Source organism: Danio rerio, chromosome 17 (assembly GCF_052040795.2).
Source record: "Danio rerio strain M-AB ecotype USA chromosome 17, GRCz13ab, whole genome shotgun sequence".
NCBI lineage: Eukaryota > Metazoa > Chordata > Actinopteri > Cypriniformes > Danionidae > Danio > Danio rerio.
Genome location: NC_141037.1, coordinates 19,708,824 through 19,734,443, shown reverse-complemented (window position 1 = coordinate 19,734,443; position 25,620 = coordinate 19,708,824). Strand labels below are relative to the sequence as shown.

Here is a 25,620-nt window from a genome sequence, read left to right as displayed (position 1 = left end):
GCAATAGAGAAACTTAATTACATCCTTTTCTTTCCATAAGTCTTTGTCTGAGGAAAATCTCCCATTCAGGGACCTAATCTGCATGAGCTCTGACCCTTCTCATCCATCGGGCCCCCAGAATAACAGAGGTTAAAATCAAAGTGAAGCTGTTAAACTCCTGATGTCCACAGCTAAGATGATCATCGGTGTGCACAGATCAAACCCCTGCAGGAGATTTGAGATGTGACTTTTTGATGCTACCTGATTAGCCTGGGCCATAGCCATGTTAAAAAGGTTTAAATAAGACGGTGCGATCATGAGCTGCAAAATGCATACAGAATCTGCTTTAAAAGATGTCAGGGTTTTGCATAAAATGAAATATAACATACACTGTATTGACTTGCATGCATGAGGAAGCAAAAAAAGCAGATTTGTTCTTTTTTATTGCTTTTTTGAGAGCAACTAGAAGTTGACGGAACTATATTGTCAAGATTTTTAGGAGGTTAAACATTAAAGTTAGCATCAAATAAAAAAAGGCTGTGTCAATAATGAATGACTTGATCACTGACCTCGGCTATTGGTCAAATTTAGTTGATTGGTCGAATAAAACTTCAATATGTCATGAAAATATGTACTTATAGTCCTTACTGTATTTGGTCTATATAAGGGGTGCCCATACTCGGTCTTGGAGGGCCGGTATCCTGTCAAGCTCTTGCTAAGCTTTCTAGAAACATCAGCGCAGGTGTATTAAGGTACTGTAAGTTGGAGGAAAAATCTGCAAGACACCAACTCTCCAGGAGCAATTTTGGGCACCCTTGGTCTATCAGTGGTCAAAACACTGCCATTACTCTGATACAAATTTCATTTATGTAGACAAACTACAAAGCACTGCAGTGTTTGGGTGTTCTGTGTTTGATTGAGATAATTAGTCTACTGGAATTGGTAGAATTCTACTGATCAGTTAATACCGTTCAGACGACTTGCAGCGCACTTGTGGCATTCATTCAACTGGGTGCGTCTGGAAGGTGCAAGTGCATCATGCCACACACCTCCATTAGAAATAAAGAACTTGTATGAGCTCTAGAAAAGATGAGATACGCAAACAGCCCCTAAAAAGCCACCGTCATTTGCGATCTCCAGCAGTTGATCCTCTTGCACAGATAGGTGGATTCACCTGATTTATTGACAACTGAGTTGCGGATACATTCCTTGGCAGGTCGTGAATCCTTCAGTGGGTCTTTTCCCCTTAGCAAAGACACTTTCCAAAGACGTCTGTTTCTTACTCCTTTTGTAATTTTTTTGGGTTACATTTAGGTGCTCAATTGACCATGATGTAAGTGAGAGAATACGGTCATTTTTCAAATTAAAAGATTTTTCAAAATAAAAGATTGTTCAGACTCAGATAATAAATGAAATGGAAATAATTTCTGATTTCTTGTGCAGACCGCTACTAATTACGGCCCAGTAGTTGAGGACCATATCATTTTGATATCCTGGTGACTTTATAAAATGTTACTGTAAATTATTAGCCCCTTTAAGCTATTTTTTAGATAGTCTACAGAACAAACTATTGTTATGCAATAACTTGTCTAATTTCTCTAACCTGTCTAGTTAACTCAATTAACCTAGTTAAGCCTTTAAATGTCACTTTAAGCTGTATAGAAGTGTCTTGAAAAAACATATAGTCAAATATTATTTCTGTCATCATGGCAAAGATAAAATAAATTAGTTATTAGAAATGAGTTATTAAAACTATTATGTTAAGAAATGTGTTGAAAAAATATTCTCTTTCGTAAAACAGAAATTGGGGTTAATAATTCTGATTGCAACTGTATATATATATATATATATATATATATATATATATATATATATATATATATATATATATATATATATATATATATATATGTACAGTATGTGTGTGTGTGTGTGTGTGTGTGTGTGTATAAGTTATACAAATAAGTAACTAAATAAACTCAAAAAAAATACAATAAAATAAAAAAATGGATCCTTTGGAAGTCCAAATTGAAAATTAATTCTAAAATTATATGAATATAATACTAAAATTCAATAAAAAAAACTACAAATATCATATTAAATAAATAATATACAACTAATGTCTGAGTTTTTCCTCTTAGAATCCCTGTAAACCCACAACACCTGCAGAGATTGTGCTGTGTTTCAAATCCTGCATGCATAATTAATTCCATGCTAAGTTGACATTGACCCTAAAGACCCTTCTGACAACTCGCACTCTCACCTTTACCACAGCCGATCCTCTGACAACTTCCTGTTGTCTGACAAAAGCCCAACAACACAATCGGGCAGGAACGGTAAGGTGAAATTCTCCTGCAAGCACGGACAGCGACTCGGCAAAAGCAGAGAATAAACTGTTGGATTTGAGCAGTTTGAGGAGCAGAGATCCCGTAAACAGCGAATACTGTCTCACAGCAACCAGCCCGTGTGTTAGCACCTTGTTGGGTCGACTGCAGCCTGGCAGACGGGGCTTGTTTTTACAGGGATCAGCACCAAAAGATCCAGGGTGCTTATTTTAACACCTGCCCTGGAGCACTGTCTGTGCTCAGCCCACTCCCCGTCCACCGGCGGCCCCCCTCTAGTGGCCCTCGCTCAGCCTGGGCCCCCTGCCAAACACCTCAGAGGCCTGTGCTTGCCATGACAGGCCCACGCAAACCCAACTCCAGTCTCTCAGAGAGCCGCAATCATCTGATCCCTCAGCAAAACCAATGCCACACAACAACAACATAAATCTTAGCCTTATTAAAGAGAGAAAGGAGGTGTAGAAAGAGTTGACTTTAATGACTGATCTCTGTGAACTGCACTATAATACTAGGTGGATAATGCATTGAAACTAAGCCAATAGGTACAATGATAAGACCAATGGGGTCAATGGTTAAGGCCAAGCTATATTTCTGCGTCAAGTGTGTGCGGTAGGTCTGGCATAGACTTTGAATGGTTGCTTACCTTTTGGCGTACAACCCTGATTCACAGCTTTAAAAAAATAAAAGTAGATGTCACGATGATGTGGAGAGCAAGAACTGTAATTGGTCAGCTTGGTAGTTGTCAAAGATATATACACTACATACTGACCATAAGTATGCGTCAATAGCGCCGCCACATTTGTTCAGTGCTCCCAGGACAAATGAAATTCAACGGCACTAGTCAAGACCAAAATTAATCTGAAGATGCTGGACTTTAGCGCTGTGTACGGGTGTAGTACCGAGCAAACAAAGAACACAAAGCATGAAGGCATCACATTTTATAGGTAATATTTCGTTTTTTATTTTTATTTTGTATGCCCAGAGGCGATATGAACGTGGAGCTGCTTCTTGCTCAGTGAACAATAATCATTTCTTCATCGCTAGAGCTGGAGCTGCTACTTGAACCATCCATAACAACAAGCGTGTCAACTTTGTCTTTTTCTTCTGTGTTACAAACGAGTTTCAGAAGCTTAAAGTTGTGTATCGCCTTCTAACGCCAAGGAGTGATTTCGCATACTCTTTTGCTAGGCGCCAGTGAAAATCGCTTGGGTTTGAATCCAGAAAAACGTCTTGAAAAAACGCTGACGATATACGCAAACGGAAAGAGTCCCTGTGTGTTTGAACCTTTATGCTAGTTTTGTTGAATAAAATCAGCAAACAATGTAAATTAAATATGATGACAAGATGCTACGGTACTAGAAACTTGTTTTATTGTCAGCTAAATGAAGTAACGGTTAGTTTTTTTAAGTAACTTATAACGGTGCCTGATAACAAAACAGTGCCTCTAATTTGCATACTGTTCACCCCTTAATTATTGAACATTACAAATGTTATGTAGCTACTATTTAGATCATAAAGGTGGATATGCAAATTGAAATGCTTGATTCACTCGAATCATTCTTAACGAGGGCGTAAGTTTCAGGACATGGATTAGATCAAATTTATCAGGGAGGGTGGATAATACATTTCCATGCGTAGTTGACAACTGCATAGGCAACATCTAATGTAAATATCTACAGTATGGGTAGTGGTGACAACAACAGCATAGGTGACATCTAATGTAATTATCTATGGGTAGTGGTGACAAGTGTGGGGGTGGCCATAGGGGTGGAGCAAGGGTGGTGGCTGGAGTGTTTAAAGGCTAATTGACACTTTTCGCAGAGTGAGCCTCTGCTTAGTTATAAGGTCTTTATACTTTATACCAGGGGTGCCCAAACTTTTTCTTATGAAAGGCCAAAATCCAAGCTTGAATGAGAGCTGTGGGTCGAAAGTAAATATAGCAAACTTATTAAATTTAAGTGGCCATGGGTAATTTTCAAATTTATTTAGGAATATTTATAAATAAACCGTAAATTAATTTGATATTAAATGTTCTAATATTATAATAATTTAGCAATTAGATCAGAAAATTAGATTAAAAATCCAAACAATGGAGTTTAATGCCGAATGCACTAGTCATGCTGAACCTGCCTTGCCTTGATTTGCATGCCGTTGTTTTCTGCTTTGTCCCTTATCTGTTGAGTGACAGTATGTACATAAAAAAAAAATAATAATTATTCATTTACAACATTTAATTGAAATATTAAGCTTTATTTGTAGCTCAACAATAAAAAAAAACAGTAGATTACATCAAAATAATAATGAGAATCTCTGTTAGAGGCATTTTCCAACCCTTCATTTTTCCTCTGGTGGGCCAAATCAAAGGATACAAAAGGCCAACTCAACTTAAAGTAACTGTCATGATAAATCAGTAGTAGAGTCAGTGAGTGAAATTGCTAAATGAATGGATTTAGTTATATATAAAATAAATAGGTTGTGGATACTGTTGTTTAAATGAGTAGCTTAGGCTATGTTTTAAATATGCAAGCTAACTGCGTACTTAAAAGCAAAAACTTTATACAACAAAAAATGAACAATAATTTACTTAAAAAGATTTGGACAACCTGTGCACAGCACTTATGCATTGTTTTCCATCAAAGTTTCACATCAGGCAGCTGTTTTGGATTTCTAAAGGTGTTACTGGGCTCTAAGTCATGCATTTCCGAATGTGGCGCCACTCACAAAATTGAAATGATGTCACATATCCAAAGTGAACATCCGCCAACACCAGGATGATGTCACTCCGTTACGCACAACCAAGCAAACTTAGGGACCTGTCGAGTATAAACCAGCCTTAACAAGTGTTGAGTCCCACAGAGGAGCTCCAGATGGATACCCTTATTTTATGTTTACCTTAAAATTGAAGTTGCTAAACGATCTGCAGTTCCAGCCTCTTTCTTCCTTGAAGAGCTAGTTTGAGCTACTTCTACAGAAGCATCAAAACACCTATACATAGAAACGCCAAATCCTACTAGCGTTTTGGAAGTGTTATTGCAGGGCAACACAGACAAAAGCATTATTATAAATGCTCACGTTGGCATCAGTTAGGAGCAAGATATAGACTGTGGGGTACAATCACTTGATGTAGAATTAAAAAGGCTTAATCAGGACCCCATCAGTCTACTGAAAGAGCATTTTTCTCCATTGATGGACATTGATTCTCCATTGATGGATACTGATGGCTGAGGCAAGGCAAGTTTATTTATATAGCACATTTAATATACCACGGTAATTAAAATGCTTTATATAAACAAGAATAAAAGTAAAGCAGAAGATGTAAAACAACAGCAACAAAAAATGAAATATAAAAAAGCTAAGAATATTGCAATCGATCGCACAGTGCTAATTCAGTAAATGCACATCTAAACAGATTTCAAAGGTCTAGAATGTCTGCTGATGGTTTAAATCAAATGTCTACAAATACAATATCTGCTTGTAAGCCTAGGTGGGAGCTATTCATTAAAAAAGGGTTAAAATGTGCATGTTTTTAATATATTTGTTTGTGAATCATGCACTTGTCCATAAACCAGATGTCCTGTTGTTTCCAGGACAATCTTGCATTTCAGCCTCTTTTTTATAAGTGTCTCAAAAAACAAGTCCCATAATTCACTTTCCCTAAAGAGTCTGAACTGCTGAGCACTTGTAGAGGTTTCTCTCACGCCAAATAGGCTAATCAGTGGTAGCCAATCATGTCATAGTATGTTTTGAAGAACAAAATGACCATCCAATCACATTTCCATATTGATCAAATCGCAGTAAATTTGGCCGGGAATCAGGCCATCCAGCAACAGAGTGATTTCAGTGTCAGACAGTGACAGAGGAGATTACAGCATAGTTGATTATAGTTATAGCAATATCAAAACAGAAAATAACATTTAGAAGGGGGCGATGTGGTGGCGCAGTAGGTAGTGTTGTTGCTTCACAGCAAGAAGGTCGCTGCTTCGAGCCTCGGCTGGGTCAGTTGGCATTTCTGTGTGGAGTTTACATGTTCTCCCCTTATTCGCTTGGGCTTTCTCTGGGTGCTCCAGTTTCCCCCACAGTCCAAGGATATGCGGTACAGGTGAACTGGGTAAGCTAAATTGTCCGTAGTGTATGTGTGTGAGTGCATAGTGTTTCCCAGTGATGGGTTGCAGCTGGAAGGGCATTCGCTGCGTAAAACATGAGCTGGATAAGTTGTCGGTTCATTCTGTTGTGGCGACCCCAGATTAATAAAGGGTCTGAGCCGAAAAGAAAATTAATGAAGAAATAAACATTTAAAAGGTATGCTGAAAAAAAACTGTCCAGCTTCCTAAAATGAATTACATCTAAAATAATTGCAGAATCAGTGTTTGAAGCATAAGACAATGTCTGGAAATCATCTTGTAAATATTATACATTGTGTAAAATGTTTCATTATTAGGTCATCCCATTTTCCACTGTGTGAAATCTGGTCCACATGCATTACTACACTTGTTGAGTCGTATGTATTTGATTCACTACAAAGAACCCCTGACTACTGAAGAACTGCTTTGTAGGAGTTATTTAAGGTCATTCATGAATTAGACCACGCTACTTGCACTATACCAGGCATGTCCAAACTCGGTCCTGGAGGGCTGGAGTCTTGCAAAGTTTAGTTTCAACTTCAATCAGACACACCGGGGCCAGCTAATCAAGCTTTTACTAGGCTTTCTAGAAGCATCCTTGCAGGTGTGTTGAGGCAAGTTGGAGATAAAATCTGCATGACACCGGCCCTCCAGGACTGAGTTTGGACACCCCTGCACTATACTGTATGTATATATACATAAATGAGTAATAATCCATGTTATGTTATGAGTCATACTACAGTGATTGTTGTACATTTGATTCACTAAAAGAATGGACTCATTCACATAGTTTGCTTCAATTGGATCAAACAACTTTTGAGGATTAAATCACTATATATATATATATATATATATATATATATATATATATATATATATATATATATATTTTATATTTATATATATATATTTTATATTTATATATATATATATATATATATATATATATATATATATATATATATATATATATATTATATTTATATATATATATTTTATATTTTTATATATATATATATATATATATATATATATATATATATATATATATATATATATATATATATATATATTTTTTTTTTTTTTTCATTTTTATTATTGTACCCCTTGAAACACAGTGTGAAGTGGAAGGGCTTCAAAATTTACCTCTAAGAAATGGGACAGCACTACAACACCAGCACACGTCATCATATGTCATTGTGATCTCTTCTTTCATATGAGATTGACGATCCCATGATCCCACGAATGATGATTCCAGTTGTGTTTTTTTTTTTTTTTTTTCTTCAGGAAATCACTGAAGGCATATATCATGCAGTAGTGGAAAGAGTACAGAAAAATCATACTTAAGTACCATTACTTGCCTTTCAGAAGTACTCAAGAATAGTGAGGTTTTTTTTATGTCCAATGACGACGTGAAATGACGTTGATATTTTGTAGAATTTAGGTTGTTTTAGAAAGTTACAAAAATCCAACGTTGATTCAACATCTTAAACCAGCGTCATATTGACATCAAATTCTGACACTTATTCATCAGGCATGGCAACCAAAATCCAACATCTGATAGACGTCATAGTTGTAACGTCCACACAACGTCAAGCTGTAACACCATTAGATGTTGAAATTTGGTTGACTTTAGGTTTGATGTTTTCTAATCCCCATAGACAAGAAAAAAGAAACTAGTGACAGCAGGTTGAAGGAAAGTAGTGGAGTAAAAGTACCGATACTGCACTAAAAATGTAAAAAGTACACATTTTAAAAACTCGTAATCTTCTTACTCCTAATCTGCTAACTTTTTTGTGCAGCCATGCTACCGTTGTAGCTGGTGTGTTTTGTTACCCCTCATTTTTGAGTGTGGTCCTGAAAAATCTCTGTTTCAAGGGCCATCTAGGCCTTTTTTTTAAAGTCCTACGCCTAAGATACGCCTAATTAAGGTAATAGGGACACCCCTACCCTTCATGTGAATGCACAAAACAAGAGGTAGGGCTAAGGGAAAGGGCTAAGTGGTAGAATTGGAATTGGGCCTCCAAGTCAGACTACAGTGATGGTCTGTATGTGTTTGTAAAAATGAACTTCTTTTTAAAAGTCATTTGATTGTCACCTGATTTATTTTAAAAAATGGTTCACAAGAGTTAGTTAGTTTGATTATTCACTAAAAAGAACAGGTGTATAGAAGTCATGTGTTTGAATGCGAATGTGTGCTTCTGTAAATAAAACAACTCATAAAACTGATTTGTTTTGGGGTTTGAAGTTACCCTGCTGGATCTATACATCTGATTCAATCGAAATAATGTATAAAATGTCATTTGTTATGTTTATGAAGCTTAATCAGTTCAGAAGAGTTACTTTAAATGACATTTTACTGGTTTACTGGTTCATAAAATTACTTTTTGTATCTGTTTTTGTATGCAAGAACAACTCAAGATTGACAGAAATTTGAATGCCATATTATTTGCATTTAATTCATTCATTTTCCTTTGGCTTAGTCCTTTTATTAATCAGGGGCCACCACAGCGGAATGAACCGCCAACTTATCCAGCCAGTTTAGTTTTCAATTCACCTGTACCGCATGTCTTTGGACTGTGTTTGACATCAAAGCACCCCGAGGAAATCCACGCAAACACTAGGAGAACATGCAACCTTATAGAAATGCCAACTGACCCAACGACCTTCTTGTTGTGAGACGACAGTGCTAACCACTGAGCCACCGTGTCGCCATCACATTTAATATGGAATGCAAATGAATTACAAATAAATATGAAGCCCAAATACATTTTCGCACAACCATTGGCTTTATTTCTTAATTTTATAACCACTGATTTATTTATTTACTTATTCTTTTCAGTTTTGTTACAAATTTATTTCGTAGTTAAGTGATGGCCTGAGTATGTTGGTGATGGCCTGTAAGCTGACACACACTGGCTCAAAGCAACCAACTCTAATTTAGATTTCATAAAGGGTTTCCCATGGGAGACCATTTAGAGTGACATTGCACCATGAAGGAATGATGAATTATGAACAGTCACAAATTGTGTGTGTGTGTGTGTGTGTGTGTATGTGTGTGTGTGTGGTCAGCAGGCTCTTCCCCGTCTCTGGTCCAGTGGACTGATGTATCCCCCAGGCCCAGATGCTCTCAGCGGGAAGAGACTGTCCATCCTGCGAAACTGCACTGATCTGACAAACCTGGGCAGATGTGCCAAGTGCCTCCTGCTTAAGGGTCACATCCCCCTGTAAGCGATGGCCACAGATGGCCCATATTTCACTGCTAGCCTTCCTCCGTTTGCTAAGGTTAGGTCTCTCTCCTGAGCAGAGTTATATGTGACCTCTCATGAGAGCGAGGGACTGGGGACTGCGCTCAGCCAATGGGGAAACACAGCCATGCACAGCGAAATCCTTTCATTTTTTTTTTTCCACTCCCCTGAAGATCAGTCTTCTGAATTATGTGAAGTGCTGACTTTAATTTGTCCTGAGGAAAATAAAACTCCAAATAAATCAGATTTTGCAACAGTGTGAAATTTAGGCCAAGAGAAAATTAATCAGTTTTTGGAGTCTGTCATCTGATCCAAAATCTCAAGTGTCGTGAGCTGTTCTCAGAGATTTTTCCTTTTTTTATATCTGTTTTATGTTCACTGTGAGCACATCTTACATTCCGTTTCACTCTGTTTATCCATCCATCCATCCATCCATTTTCAATATAAGTGCTGTTACATAAGGCCTTTAGATGTGAAGAAAATCTGCATGTGGCGTATTAAAATGTGAAGTTTTCTGCGCATGATATCAAAGTACGGGGTTGAAGTGATTTAGGAGGAATTACAATTCACGCCGTACGTCAATTGGAAATAGAAAACACGATATCACCCCTCTGAAACACTGACCTCAAAACAAAGTTCCCTCAAGGATTCGCTAAAGATGCATTACCCAGCTCCAATTGTAAATAAGTTTTTATTGGACATTTATTGCGCTGCTGTGCTCTTCTTGAACTACACCCATTTTTCCCAACGTTGATAAATTCTGATGTTTGTCTCGCTGCTCAGAAATTTTGCAAGCTAAACGTAAAGAGATTCCAGATAGTATTTTGTAAGCAAATATTTTTGAACAAATGACGCTCCACATGTCATCTGTATATTTACGATGACTCAAAGACATGGGTGTGTGGGTCTAATTAAAAATGTGAGCGGGGTTAGCAGCCTGCTGCTTTCCTCCAAGTCTCTTGTTGCCAGCTCTTGGCAGCTCTGCTGTCAGAGAGCCAGCTGTTTAGTCCTGCCCTGAATTATTGCCAGCCCGCAGTGCATTGTGGGACATCTGGTCCAAGCAATGCTTTTGTAATCTTTTGTCAATACAAGTTCTTAAGTCAGGACATTACAAGAAAGTGCTTCTATTCTGTGAGATATTTGGAACTATGGTGATAACTAAATGCACACCGCTTTATGATTTCTATACAGATTACGAAAGCTAACAAACATTATAATTTCACACATAATTGTGCATGGGTCTTTTATATAAATCCAGTAATCTATGAAAATGTGTGTGGGTGTTGACGTCCTTTCAGTTCAATGAAAAAAAGAAGATCAAGAGAAAGACAACTCTATTATATGTAAATGAAAGGCAATTAAATATATCCCAATGAGAAACCTCTACACTGTGGAAAGATTTCAAAAGCAGTAGCTGGTCATCATTTGAAAACTGACAAGGATACTTAAGCTTAAGTTCTCAGATCAACTGAAGGCCATGATGGATATAGTCAATGCCATTGCTAAGGTTTGCTGGTAAACACAATCTGTAACACTTCACAATTAGATTTCATAATTAAACGTTTAAAGTAACTACCATTATATTGACTAACATCCTTCAAATTGTAAAAAGAAATTTGTATCTTTACTTTAAAAAAGTGAGTAACTCTGTTGCATTAAAAGCAACAAGTTGAGTTTGCTTTATAAAAGTGACCCTGGAACTGTTAAATTGACCTATTTTTTTATTATTCATATATTTATTTAATTAATCATTTTAAGGCAAGGGGTTTTGTTAACAGCCATTCATTTAAGTCACAATTTAACAGAGAGATCAAACACAAAAAAATAATTAATGCAAATAATTTTTTATATTCAAAGGTAATACAACAACAATCAGCCAAAGCAGCAAACTGATGTGTAGGCATAATAAAAAAATAAGGAATTTAAGATATAATCACAACAAAACTTGAACTACATAAAATAAGAAAAGCAAAACAACCTAAAAGGTAAGAGAGTCAATCAGATTTTAAGCATTGGCATGAGGACTCCTGAGTAGCAACGCAGTGACCTAACACAACAACTATTATATACACATTTAACTAACTGATGATTAGTAAGGAGTTATCCAATCAAGATCTGCCATATTCACCAGTGAGGTCTGGAGCAGACTTGGGATGAAAAAGTTACTCACTTGTTGTAAAGTCAACTAATGGCTTTAAAAGCAATAGGTTCAAACAATAGGTGAATTCTTCTTTCATCGTTTGCAATGTTTTCCAATTTGCAATGTTTGTAATTTTTCTTACCAATTATTATATCTGTGTTCTATTATTTTCTGTTAAGCTGCTTCTGCTTCGTTTAAGGTATTATATGCAGCATCCTTAATTTATTTTTTTATGTAAGGCGAGATTTCCACTACCATACTTGGAGGGAAAATGTGTTTAATGCATTACAAAGCTTAAAGCATTAGAATCAGTACTCGGTATCGGCTGATCCCCATGACAAAGTATTGATACTCTGTATCGGCTGCAGAAAATCCTGATCAGATCCCTAGTATTTATAAAGTTGAACCCTTAAGAACATAGGTCTCAAACTCAATTGCTGCTGGGCAACAGCTCTGCACAGTTTTGCTTCAACTCTAATCAAACACAGATGATCCAACTAATCAAGGTGTTCAAGACTACTACGAACTATTAAGCAGCTGTAAGTTTGAGCTGGTTTGAGTTAAGCTCTGCAGAGCTGTGGCCCTCCAGGAACTGAGCTTGAGACCACTGCTTTAGAATAACACTAACGCTAAAGTAAAACCCAACCTAAAAGTACTGTATAACTCTTTACCAAAACACTAAACATAATAAATTCTAACCAATTATCCAAACGTTTACAACAAAGTGAAACCCCTTATTCAAACCCTGACCTTAAACATAGGGTGTATTCTCACTAGGCACAGTTGCCTTGAACTGTTCAGTTTAACAGGAAGAGAAGCGCTCTCACTCAGCACAGTGGAGATTTCTTTCGTTATATTGTTTTTAGTTGTATGGGATGCAGTGACACACAGTCAAATATTTTGCTGAACAGATCCACAACTTTTGATGCTCATAAATTAACAAAGGTCATCGTGCTGCACAGGTTAGAAGGTCTGCTGAAGGTCTGTAATAAACTATGATAGTTTGCATTCATTTAAACGTAAGAATGATTAATCAATCCATCTGAAACAGTCCCTTAAAAGTGACACCACGTCTTGAGTTTCTGGTTCAGGTGAGTTTTATTTTTCAAAAATCCCTCACCATATATAGAAAATCTAAATTTTCAGCCTTTAAATTATATACAGTTAAATATCATTGCTTTAGATTTAGACTACAATATTACGGTTTAAAAATGTAACCGTAAAAGGTCCTACAGGTTGTAGGGTGACATCTAATGTGTTTTAATCTATTACTCTTCCAACATAACATAACATAACATAACATAACATAACATAACATAACATAACATAACATAACATAACATAACATAACATAACATAAAATTGTGGTAAAATATGCATTCAAAAGTCTTAGACCATTCCAAAAATATATAGTTTGTAATGATTAGTCAGTGTTGGTGGGATGATGATGTTAAGGGGTTAAAAATAAATATGATTTTAACCATTCTTTAGCTGTTAAAAAGGTGGAATTCATTTGCACCGCAGTCAAGTCAAAATGCAGTTTCATCTTCGGTGACCTCTCACAATCCCCCGCTCAAAACTTCTGTGCTCTGTGTAACTGCAGCACTGTCCTGTGATCAGTGCGCAGCTCCAGCAAGTGAAGAGATGAGCCCCTGATGTCTTCAGCCCCTCTCTGTGTTTATAATTCATTACTATCGTCAAGTATATAGCCCCGTTCAGTCTTCACAGACGACTTCAAACGCTCCCGCCGCTCTGCTACCCTTTCCAAGAGCCGATGCGCAGCGCCGTTGTACATCTCATCCGGACTTCAAATATTCTTTGAGTCTCAATTTTGCCGACAAAAAGGAGGAACCGGTGGCACAAAACAACGGCAACAAAAATATCCCCCCCACTCTTTTTATCTCACGCTTCTTCAAGGAGCCGGCGTGTGTGTTCTCTTTGTTTTGCTCTGGAGACGCGTTTCTCTTTTTGCTGTTGTTGTTGTCTTCTGTGAAGCTCGTGGGCCAAAAGCTCATAATCATTTCAAAAGGTCCTTTAAATATATAATAGGCATGCTACATCTCAGCAAACAAAGTGTCACTCTGAGGAGGTAAACATTCGAGCTGACTCTCGCAATCATGCCACGCTCCCTGAAAAACGTCTGTTTCGTGACCTCTGCTTTCACGTATCACCTTCGCAACAACACAAGCACGTTAACATCCAGGAATGCGAAATGCATTCTACAGTCACACAAGTCATCTTTACGATTATAAGGAAATCGGTTCTCTTGCTGTGCTCGAGCTCCGAAACGCTTTAACTGCAAATGCAGGTTTTTATACATAATCTCCCACTACGAATGCCAATTTAGATAATATCATCATCACTGCTCAGTAATGAGTTTTAGTTCAGATGTTATTTCAAATATCGAGATGATTATTAGGAGTTGCAGGTTTTAATACAACGTGGGGTAGTCAAAGATGACTATTATTATGCAACTATTAATTTGAGCAATAAAAAAAATGAACAAATTATCGGCGTAGCTAAATGAGAGGCCATCAAAGCTGTCGATATGCATTTCAGAGGTGGCTGCTCCCACATAAATGTTATGTTTAGAGCAAACCGAGTTATTATCTTGCTGACTAGTGCATGTAAACACTGTCTGCGAGCTGTTAGAGACGAAAAAAAAAGTAGATGCTGTTTGGGGAAAATTGAGAAACTCACCCTTGGCACAGTCGTGTTCCATAAATCTTTTAGCATGTGCCTGTTGGCTAAAATACTTGGCCTCGGAACAGACTTTAACCTCATGATCTAGAGATGTGGAATGGGAAAGAGAGAGAGAGAGAGCACGAGGGCTGATAGACTTGACACTTTACTCCGTGTCAGGACCCAGGCCAATGACGCTTCAAACCACTCACCCACAGTCCCAAGAAAAACGTTGCCGGCAATTGAAAAAATCATCGACCAGAACACCAGAGAAAAAACAAATCTTTATTATGATTAATCCTCTAACTGCTGTGGTCTGAAAGCGCAGCATCAAAGCAGAGTGCTTATGAAGGGATTCAGACGTTATATTATACAGCGAGAGGCCCAGTGCGTGGCTGTTGTGATGAAGATTGCCAGTGGCTTCTTATATGGCTGTGTGTTTGTGAGGCCGCTAGAATGAGAGCGGAGCCTCTGGACTCTGAGTCTCACTGCTGTCATCCAGATGTTTCTTATGACACTGCGTGAGCTCAAGATTAGTCTGTCTTTATGGGGAAAAGATTGCATTGCGGAGTTGGAAAATGGCTCTTTTTGACCACTTATAACAGGTCAAAGATGTCCAATTTCAAAGAACTGTCCTGAACGAGTGCTGAAAGCCTCAGACAATAGTCCATTACTTGAAATTAATGTCAGATTATTTAAAAACCGTAGCCATTTAACTTCTTTTATTTTTGTTTCTAACTCATAACTCATATCTTTATAAAATCTGCACTGTAAAATTAGTTTCTGACCTATATTTTTTATTTCAAGTTGCATTATCGGACAGAAAACATCAAGTTAAATCTTGTATTATTATTTGTTTTAAAATAGATTGATCATATATTTTTACCATGTATAATCTCTAATTGCATGTGTCATATTGTGAAAACTTATTGTTTTATTATATATATATATATATATATATATATATATATATATATATATATATATATATATATATATATATATATATATATATATATATATATATTTTAATATTATCCTTGCATTAGCCATTAACCATCTAAACTCTCCGGCCACTTTATTAGATACACTTATGCAACTGCTCTTTAACGCAAATTTTTAATTAGCCATTTACATGGCAACAACTCAATAGAAGACTGGAAAAACGTTGCCTGGTCTGATCAGTCTTGATTTCCACTCTTACATTCGGATAGTAGGGTCAGAATTTGGTGTCAACAACATGAAAGCATGGATTCATCCTGCCTCCATCCTGTATCAACTGTATTGAACAACTGTATCAACTGCTTAGGCTGGTGGTGGTGGTGTAATGGTGTGGGGGATATTTTTGTTGCACACTTCGGGCCCATTAGTACCAATTGAACATCATGTCAAAACCACAGCTTACCTGAGTATTGTTGCTGACCATGTCCTTCCCTTTATGACCACAGTGTACCCATCTTCTGATGGCTACTTCCAGCAAGATAACGCTCCAAGTCACGCAAATCATCTCAGACTGGTTTCTTGAACATGACAATGAGCTCACTGTACTAAAATGCCCTTTACAATCACCAGATCTCAATCCAAAGGGAGATTCACATCATGGATGTGCAGCCAACAAATCTGTGTAATGCTATCATGTCAATATAGACCAAATTCTCTGAGGAATATTTCCAGTATCTTGTGGAATCTATGCCATGAACGATTAAGGCAGTTAAAAGACAGGACAAGACAAAAGGGGGTCCAACCTGGTACCAGTAAGGTGTACCTAATAAAGTGGCCAGTGAGTGTATAGATAAAAGCATACAGCAATAAAAAAAAAATTAAATTACTAATTAAACAAATTAATTGAGTTGAGTAAATTAAATAAATTGATAAATTATTACAAAGATAATATATTTAAAAGTATGTGTCCCACATTCCCAACATAGAAATAATCTATTTAATACAGCAAGTTATAAAATCAAAATATCATGTTTAATAATAATTAAGGTGTTCTTGTAATAATTATTGATAAATTATATATTTTAATAAAAAAAACTAAAATTGCTGGAGCTTTGAATTTTATTGTAAAATAGAAAAAAACACTAACCTTTTAGAAAAACGAAAAAGGTAATGAAACATTTAGTTTGATCTTCTCCAGTTTGATCAAAATGAAGTGTCATTGCCATTTGTTGAAAAACATTTTAGACCTAATTTTGTAACCTATTCATGAAAAACTTTTGTGTGTGTGTGGCGCACAGTTGAGTACACTGCTCTTTCTGACACTGCTGCAAACAGCTCCTGCTCCGACATCAGAGAGATTCCACAGCGAGGTTTTAATTATGTAGTGACTTAACTTGGCTCAAAGTTTCAGGATCCTTATTGAACAACATAAATCTGGAGCAATGACAGCTCTGTTCTCCACACCCCACAAACACGCCGGGTCCGTGGACCTCCCAGAGTTGGAGAGCACCATCCCCTCCAGGACCGGCTCGCAAACACAAGGTGCAATAAATCCTCATTCAAACGCTGTTCAGATGTGCCAGCAACAGTGCATGTGCATACAGGCATGTTTGTGTTTGTGTATGTCTTCACACGGACTAACATTAACACTCGCCAAGCACCAAATGAAACTAAATATTAGCTTAAAGGGATAGTTCACCCAAAATTTAAATGTACTCGCCACTTACTGATTCCAAATATTTATTAGATTCCATATGTCTCTGTTGAACACAAAATAAGATATTTTGAAGAATGTTTGAAACCACTATTGACTTGCACAGTAGAAAAAAAAAGTAATGAAAGTCAATGGTTACTGGTTTCCAACAATTTTCAATAGCATGTCCCATCAATAGGATGTCTCTCACGAGGACTTAGGCTATCAAGTGTTCATAGGAATCCTTTGTATCGATGAATAAAGTCCACAGCTTAACCCATCCAGAGTGTTCATCATCTTTCATCATTCATACAGACCCACCTCGATCCTTCTGTTGTCTTCTTAGACTCAATTATCCCCTGCTCTTAAATTAGACAGTGTCATCTTGCTGTTACAGTGTAAAGGTCAGCTTACAGGTCATTATAACAATTTTAATTAATATGTATTTTTCATTGTATTGTGAAAAAGGCCCAAAATTACAGGTTTTAATTTAGTTTCACTTTTATATACTTTTATTTACAATAGTAAAAATTCACTCTGTGAAGTTATATAAACAAGCTTTCACTTGCATATAAACCATATCTGTCAACCCACCCATTTTTCCTGGGAATCTCCTGTATATTACAGTTCTATCACGTAAAGGTATTTTGCTGTATTTCTCTCGTATTTTCAGTCTTTCTCTGAAGGATGGCAATAAACATTGAAAAGCCGATCCTCCCTATATGCAACCCATACCACCAAATCACCAGGGGCCGCCCCTTGCTCTTAAATGGGAGTCTGTTCTGTCATTTTGTTTTATTTAGACACAAAAACACTTTGAAATAAATATACAAACAGCAGGATTACCTTTCATTTTCATTACACGTGCTTTCACCCCTCCTATGCAATCCTCAAAACAGTCATGTAGCGGTGCGTGACTGCCAGCTGACGCACTCCATAGTGATAAATAGATGCTGTTTCCCAAACGGATTCTGTACACGCGATTTGAAGCGGAGCGAAAGTCTGGGTTTTGAGTGCATGTTTGAACAGACAGACACATATAATATATAATAATAACATCTAAAGATGTCAATCTTTGTGGGGTTTTTCAAACAACTAACTTTTATTCCCTAACTAACTCCAAAATGAGCATAAAAAGTTAGGAAAGTAATTGAATGCTTTCATTATAACATTAGATGTGTGCATTTTTAAAGTGACCCCTCTGTTATTTAATGTAATCAAAGTTAAAAATCTAAATAAATGAGATTCATTCATTGCTCTTTAATTAGAATTTGTAAGTTATACACTGAAGAAAAGATTTTTTTTTAATTACATATATTAATTTTAATAAGCTGAACTGTTTGCTAATGTATACTATTTCTTTTTTCTTTTTAAAATAATAATAAAAAAGATATTACTGGCCGTTTAACTGTTCATTTACAATAAAACGGCTCCAGAAGAACAGATTTAGCAATTTGGGGATTTGTTTTAGGGTGGGAGGGAGGGGGTATCCCTTATTATGGTGGGCATATCCTTTATTTTCACACCCCAATGTTGACAGGGTATGCATTATGTTCTACAATGTCCATGTGCTTGAAAAAATCTCTTGACGCTCTCACCGCTTTCGATGCAAATGTATGGTAACCACTGATGTGGTATTCATTTTTCCTACTATGGAAGTCATTGGTTAAACAATCACTTAACTTGGGGTGAGTAAATTTAATTTATTTATTTTTTTTGTGAACTACCAATTCATGTCCAGATGTTAAAACAAGCTTTCATGCTCTCAGGAGAATTACCAACATATTTTGTGAGTTTTAGCATTTAAAACTAGGGTCAATGGACTAGCTCTTGTTTGAGTAGATGCACTTGAGAGAAAAGTAGGCAAACTGATTTTTAAGTTGTATTACAAAGTATTTGAATTGTTTTGTTGTATTTTGAAAGGAAATTTGAATAATAAAACCATGTGTATTACTTTTGTATGTATTTTAATGCATTTAAAAAGATAAGTGGAGTAAAATAACAAAAACTAAAAGCATTAAGTCCATTCAACTTATAATACATATGAGAACAACCATCTTTTAAATAGAGCTCACTCAAGTTTTTTGAAGTACACACTACTTAATTTTTTTAGGGCAACCAGTTCCCTCTATTTTTTATTTATTTATTTATTTATTTTTAAGTAAACACATCTGGGCTTAGAGTCTAGTAACTTCTTTTGTGTTTAACCGGAAAAAAATTAACTGAAACTGGTTTGTGACGAGTGAAGGGTGAGAAAATGAAACTACTCCCTGGTTGCCTGGTAACATTCTTTTTAATGTTTGCATACAGTAGCATTTCATTGAAAGAACACCTGAGAACATGGTATGATTTAGCACAATTATCAAACCATTAAGACTGTGTTTTAATTATATAAATATGTAATAAATTGAGACATAAGCAGCTTATGACAACAGAGTTTTCAGTATAGTCTCTCAGAATGGTTCAGCTCATAGTAAGTTATTCACATGAACTCCATTTCTGCAGGTGCTTTGAGTTACATTTGATTTATATCTATTGGCAATTTTGTTTTAAATATTTCAATTTCATTTTCCTTCGGCTTAGTCCTTTATTTATCAGGAAGTGTTACAGTGGAATGAACCACTAACTATTCCAGCATATGTTTTATGCAGTGGATGTCCTTCCAGCCGCAACCCAGTACTAGGAAACACCCATACAGACTCACATGGAGAACCCAACAACATGGAGAAAATGCAAACTCCACATAGAATTGCCAACTGGCCCAGCCGGGATTCGACCCACTGACCTTCTTGCTGTGAGGCAACAGTGCTAACCACTGAGCCTCCTTGCCGCTTCTGTTTTAAATATATTTACTGTATTTTTATGCATTTTTATTTATTAGTGTTCAGAGGTGGAGCCAGAAGTGTGCCCGGAGTGGCACTGGACACTCCTGAAATCTGAATGACCACCCCGGGTGCCACCTCAAATTTGATTTGCTACTGGCAGTTGCTGATTGACGTCTCATTTTTCAATTGAGACTTACATAATCTTAGTCCATCATATTAACTATTTATGTGGGAGAAATTGGATTTATAAGAAACTTCAAACTGTGGGTTCTGCAAGGCTGCACAAAGACTGAATATTTTAAACAAACTGTACACCAAATTTGGCCTTTATACAACATTTTATTAATGCATTATGCTATGTGTAAACCATATGCAAGGCTGGTCTCAAATACAGGACACTTGCCATACAATATAAAGCTTCTAGTATGTCTTCTTTTATTAAAAAAATAAATAAATAAAAAAAAATAACTGCTATAGGACTAAAACTAAAATCAATTGCCATAATTTTTTAAACAACTTATGTCAAGAGGATGAGTTTTGGTCGCTTATCAATGGATATTGGAAACAGCCATCATTTAGCAATGGTTTTTGTTTTGTTTTGTTTGTTTGTTTATCAACATCTACTGTTTTAGAAAATATTGCAAAAGATTTGCTCAAGTTTGTATTGTAAACTCAATTATTATGCTATATACTGTACCATATAGTTTATACGTTTCAATACACACATACTTAGCTAATATTGGGAGGTGGGCTAGTTGCAGGGGTCACCAAGGGCCCTTTGTCAACCTTTGGTGGAGGGGTTGTGGACGAAAGTGAAGAGGACAAAAGTGAAGAGCCGGGCGGGTGGTAATGGGTTGCAGGCGACAGTGAAGAGTTGATGAATGTAGGGGGGTTTGGGGGTGAGTGGGTTTCGCAGACAAAAGTGAAGAGCTGGGGTGGTGGAGGAATGAGGGGGGATCTCGCAGACGAAAGTGAAGAGCCGGGAGGGGTTCCTAACAACATCTCTGGGGGCCCTCAAAGTGCGCTGGCCCTTAGAATCGTTCTCACTAACTAACTAACTAACTAACTAACTAACTAACTAACTAACTAACTAACTAACTAACTAACTAACTAACTAACTAACTAGCTAACTAACTAACTAACTTTTTTAAATCCTTTTTAAATGTTATAATGTTCTAAATGAACAGGGCATAGGCTGGACAATGGGGAGTAGACCACTACCAGAGACTATGCTTCTAACTACAGCTCAAGTAGGTGTAGTTGTAAGCATACAAGCTTGTGATTGTTCGTTGGAATGATGGATTTGGGAAATGCGAAATCAACGAACTATGTTTGTAATGACAGAACCTAGCTGGTTAACGATGGTTTTCGGAAACAAGTTTAGCTAAGAAATGTCAGATTTTTAAATAAAAGTGAGGCAACCAACATCACCCCAAAACCCATCTGTCATTGGGGGATGAGCAAACCATACTAAACTATACGATTTTATTCGTACAAATTCATACGAATTAGCCATTAAATCAAAAGGTTACAAATTGCTGTGAGATAGCGTTGTCAAAACAGATTATTCATAATGCCTTCTGTATAAAGAGAAACAAATTTCCAGAAAACTTCAAAAGTAATCTATAAGTTCATTTAAGGATGCCCTTTTTGCCGCAGTGTGTCTCAGGCCAACAGAGTATGCCCATATCTCATGACTGATATCACAAAATGTGTGACCGCACTGCATAACTAAAGTCAAATTGTGTCGGTATGTTAATAATGTCCCTTTTAGCACCAGCTCTCTCAGAACTCTCTAAAATGCCCAAGTCTCATTTTCTCCTGTAAGCAGACCCCTATTAGCACACTTATGAACTTTCACACTGGCTTCATTTCAAAATTAAACACCTGTATTTGTTAGCCAGCACCGTGGAGAGGTGTTTTTGAAAGGTGACAGCACTGACGACTGTGATAATCACGGCTGGTCCGCTGTAGCGCGTCTCTCCGCAGGCTCGCTGCCTGTTTTCAGGCCACCGTTCGCGACTTCAGCTGTTCTGCAGCCGTGTGAAACTCACCCCCACTGCAGCGCACACAACCACACACTTCTGCAGGGTGAGAAAATTATCAGATCCATCCTGCGTCTCCATGGGCACTTTTTAAAGAATATTAAACGCAGCTAATTAAATAAAGGGTCAGCGGGAACAATGGAGGTACAGGGCAGAATGGCAACTATAGTCATTCTCGCACACTAGAGAAAAGCTTTGGGTCTCTTTTATTCTGCTCTTATTTCAGTGACTTATTTATTTATTTACAAACCATGCATACATGTTTTTTCCTTAAAAAAATTTAAATCGAAAATATATTTCATTTGAACCTTCACATATCAACATAACTTTCAAAATGTATTGAAGGGGCTGGAATAAAAACATTTTTAACCTTACAAAAGGATGGAGAGTTAAAATATTCATTGTTCAAAGTAAAAACAGAATAGAAATATAAAATATAAAAAAATGCATTTAGAGTAACAGTTCAGTGTTATGTACAACTGTACAAATTACATACAGCAAAAATAAATAAATAAATAAAATAAACTAACGGTCAAAAGTCTGGGGTCGTTTGTTTTCATGTTTTTTTATTATTCTGTTTATCAAGGCGGCATATATTACATGTATAAAAAATGTACAATTTTTAAAAATTTTATTTACTAATTATTTATTTATTGCTAATTGTATGTATTATTCCAAACTACTTTTAAACAGCTGTTTTATAGTGCAATAATATTTCACAATTGTACAATTTGTACCGTTCTTTGATAAAATAAATGCAGCCTTAGTGAGGAGGAGAAGCCTCTTTTAAAACATTTAAAGAAACCGACTGACCCCAAACTTTTGACCGCTAGTGTATATGTTTTCCCTCAAAAGTACAAACTTGAAGATTTGAAATTTTTATTGTGTTTTTTTTTTCAACCCCATAGCCCATGTGGTGAACATTTTGGAAATTAGAGGATAAATAAAATCTACCTTTAAATTCAAAAGTTTATTTCATTTGAACCTTCATATGCCAACGTATAATTCAAAATGTATCTCAGGGTCTAGAAAAAGACAAAACATTTTTAACCTTACAAAAGATGGATGGAGAGTTAAAATATCCATTGTTTGAAGTAAAAACTGAATATAAATATAAAATACAAAATAACTGTATTTAGAGTAACAGTTCAGTCTTACTTACAACTGTACAAATTACATACAGCTAAAGAAATAGAGCTGCGATTTTAGTTTAGTAAAGTGGCAGCCACTTTAAGCTTTTTATGTAATTTACACACACACACACACACACACAATTAAAACTATATATGTACATATATTCCCTAAATTATATTTTAAAAGTATTTCTTATAATGTTTGTTTTAAAGTCTCATACTAGAATACTAGAATAACAACAACAAAATAACACACACCCAAAAAAACCTTTTAAGGTCATTATTTTTAGCCATATAAGCATTTTTTTTTTGATTATCTACAGAACAAACCATCGTTATACAATAATTGCTGTACTTACCCCAACTTGCCTAATTAACCTAGTTAAGCCCTTAAATGTCACATTAAGCTGAATAAGTATCTTGAAAAATACCTACTTAAATATTACTAATAAAATAAATCAGTTATTAGAACTATTATTAGTTGTTATTTAGAAATGTGTTGAAAAAATCTTCTCTCTTTTTTTTCTGTGCACGAGAATGTGCTGAATAGCATGGCATAGAACTATAGCTATTAATGTATTAATAATCGCAATACACACATCATGTATAAACACGTCAAGACAACTTCTCCAGGGCCTCAAAACCCCTCTCAGAACTCAGAGGGTTAAAGAAGAATGTGACGAAACCACAGCTGCTAGAGAAAAAAAGGAAAAGTTTGAAAGTGTTAGTAAAAGAAAATAAATAAACAAAAATTAAACCGCTACTTTCCAGGTGTGGGCGTCCCCAGCTTGGATTTGGCTGTATTTTGCTGTAAACCGCAAATATGTGTTTTTGTTTGTTTGTTTGTTTGTTTACCGTGGCACTATTTCCCACTTCTTTTTTCTTTTTTGAGGATTAGCTGATGTTATGTGATGAGTGAATTAGTCTGTCTGTGAAGCGTTTGCCACTGCCGCACCTGCTCCGTGTGCTTCTCTGATGCATTTGGAGTCTGTGACTGACTCCAAATGCCATAAAAGGTGCACGTTTGGAAGATGAGCTGCGTTACTGAGATTTAATGACAGCCACGGTGCAGCAACGCTTAAAATAACATGATGGTAAAATTTATGAACGTGTCATCATCCTCTTGTGGCTGCACTGAGAAAAGAAGGAATGATTCCTCAGTCTGACTGCATTCTCTTTTGTTTCTATCCAGAAATAAATACTTAAGTTTAAACACTCATTTATATAATGAAAAAATACTTATGAAATTTAAAAATGTTTTAATTTTTCCTTAATATTTTGGATTTTTGAGCAACTGCATAACATAACTTACCATTAAGCATAGGCCTTTATAAGATTCTGACGATATGATAACCTTGGATAAAAAACTATCTAGGTTTTTTTTTCCGGTATTATGATTACTGCTTTAAAATGTATTGTTTTTAAATGTCTAGGTAAAATAAAAAAACAAAAAAAAAAATTCCCTTTTAAACACAATATGTTTTATTTTAAGAATAATTTAAAATATTTTGGAACAGTAAACATCTTAGGCTAAATCATTCAAATGAATTATTGACTTCTGCTGTCTTCATTTGTTTCAAAAACAGATTTTTTAAAAAAAATTTTATTTAAAATAGCAATTTTTGGATATTTGTTCCGCTGTGGATACTGTTGTCCTAAAAACCTATAAAAAAAAAATAAAAAATTTAAAAAGTAAATAAAATATTGTACACATACGTTAGGTATACCTTTTAAAACCTTGACTTTTTCCTAACCACAGTATACCTTGAAAACTGTTCTTGACCCATGCCTACACTGTAAAAAAATCTGTTATTTTACTTTTTTTCTGGCAAAAAAAACATTAAATAACGGCTGTTAAATTACAGACATTTATCGTAAAATAATAGACATAAATTACTTAAATTTACCAGAAATTTAAATGTAAGTAAATTTATGTAATTTACTGTCTGTTTCAATTGCTGTTATTTTAAGTTTTTTTTCCAGCACTACAGCTAAAAAAACAATAATAATAATAATTCTTTGTATACCATACAAATAGGGATGCATCTTTATAAGGGTTTAATTAGTATGATGAATAAAAAGTGCACATGTTACATTTACAATACATTATTCATATGCCGTCTTGTAAAAATCTAAATACTACTAGTGCTACAAATGATAATAATAAAAAGCATGCAACATAAGTAAACATTATTGCTACATGTGCTAATATTTACAATGGCAACTTGCTTCAATATATTATATTCATGATATATTATCTGTGATTATTGTATTTCTACTAACATTTTTAACATATTTCTACAACTAATGTGACTTTGCGACTAATTTTACATCAGTGTAAAATTTTAAAAAGTGTAAAAAAAAAATTGCCTTAGTGCTACAACATTGTTTGTGTGTTTGTGTGTGTGAAATAAATACAAGCTAAAAGTAATGATTTCGTTTAAACAAGCTTTCAAGAACTTAGCTGATG

The 25,620-nt window shown here is 35.7% G+C and overlaps 1 long non-coding RNA gene across 13 annotated transcripts in view; it reads right to left on the bottom strand.

The window, feature by feature from the left end:
- LOC147833056 (uncharacterized) overlaps window positions 1-25,620 on the bottom strand; it is a 449,341-nt gene that overhangs the window by 167,795 nt on the left and 255,926 nt on the right. The gene's annotated exons all lie outside the window — the stretch shown is intronic.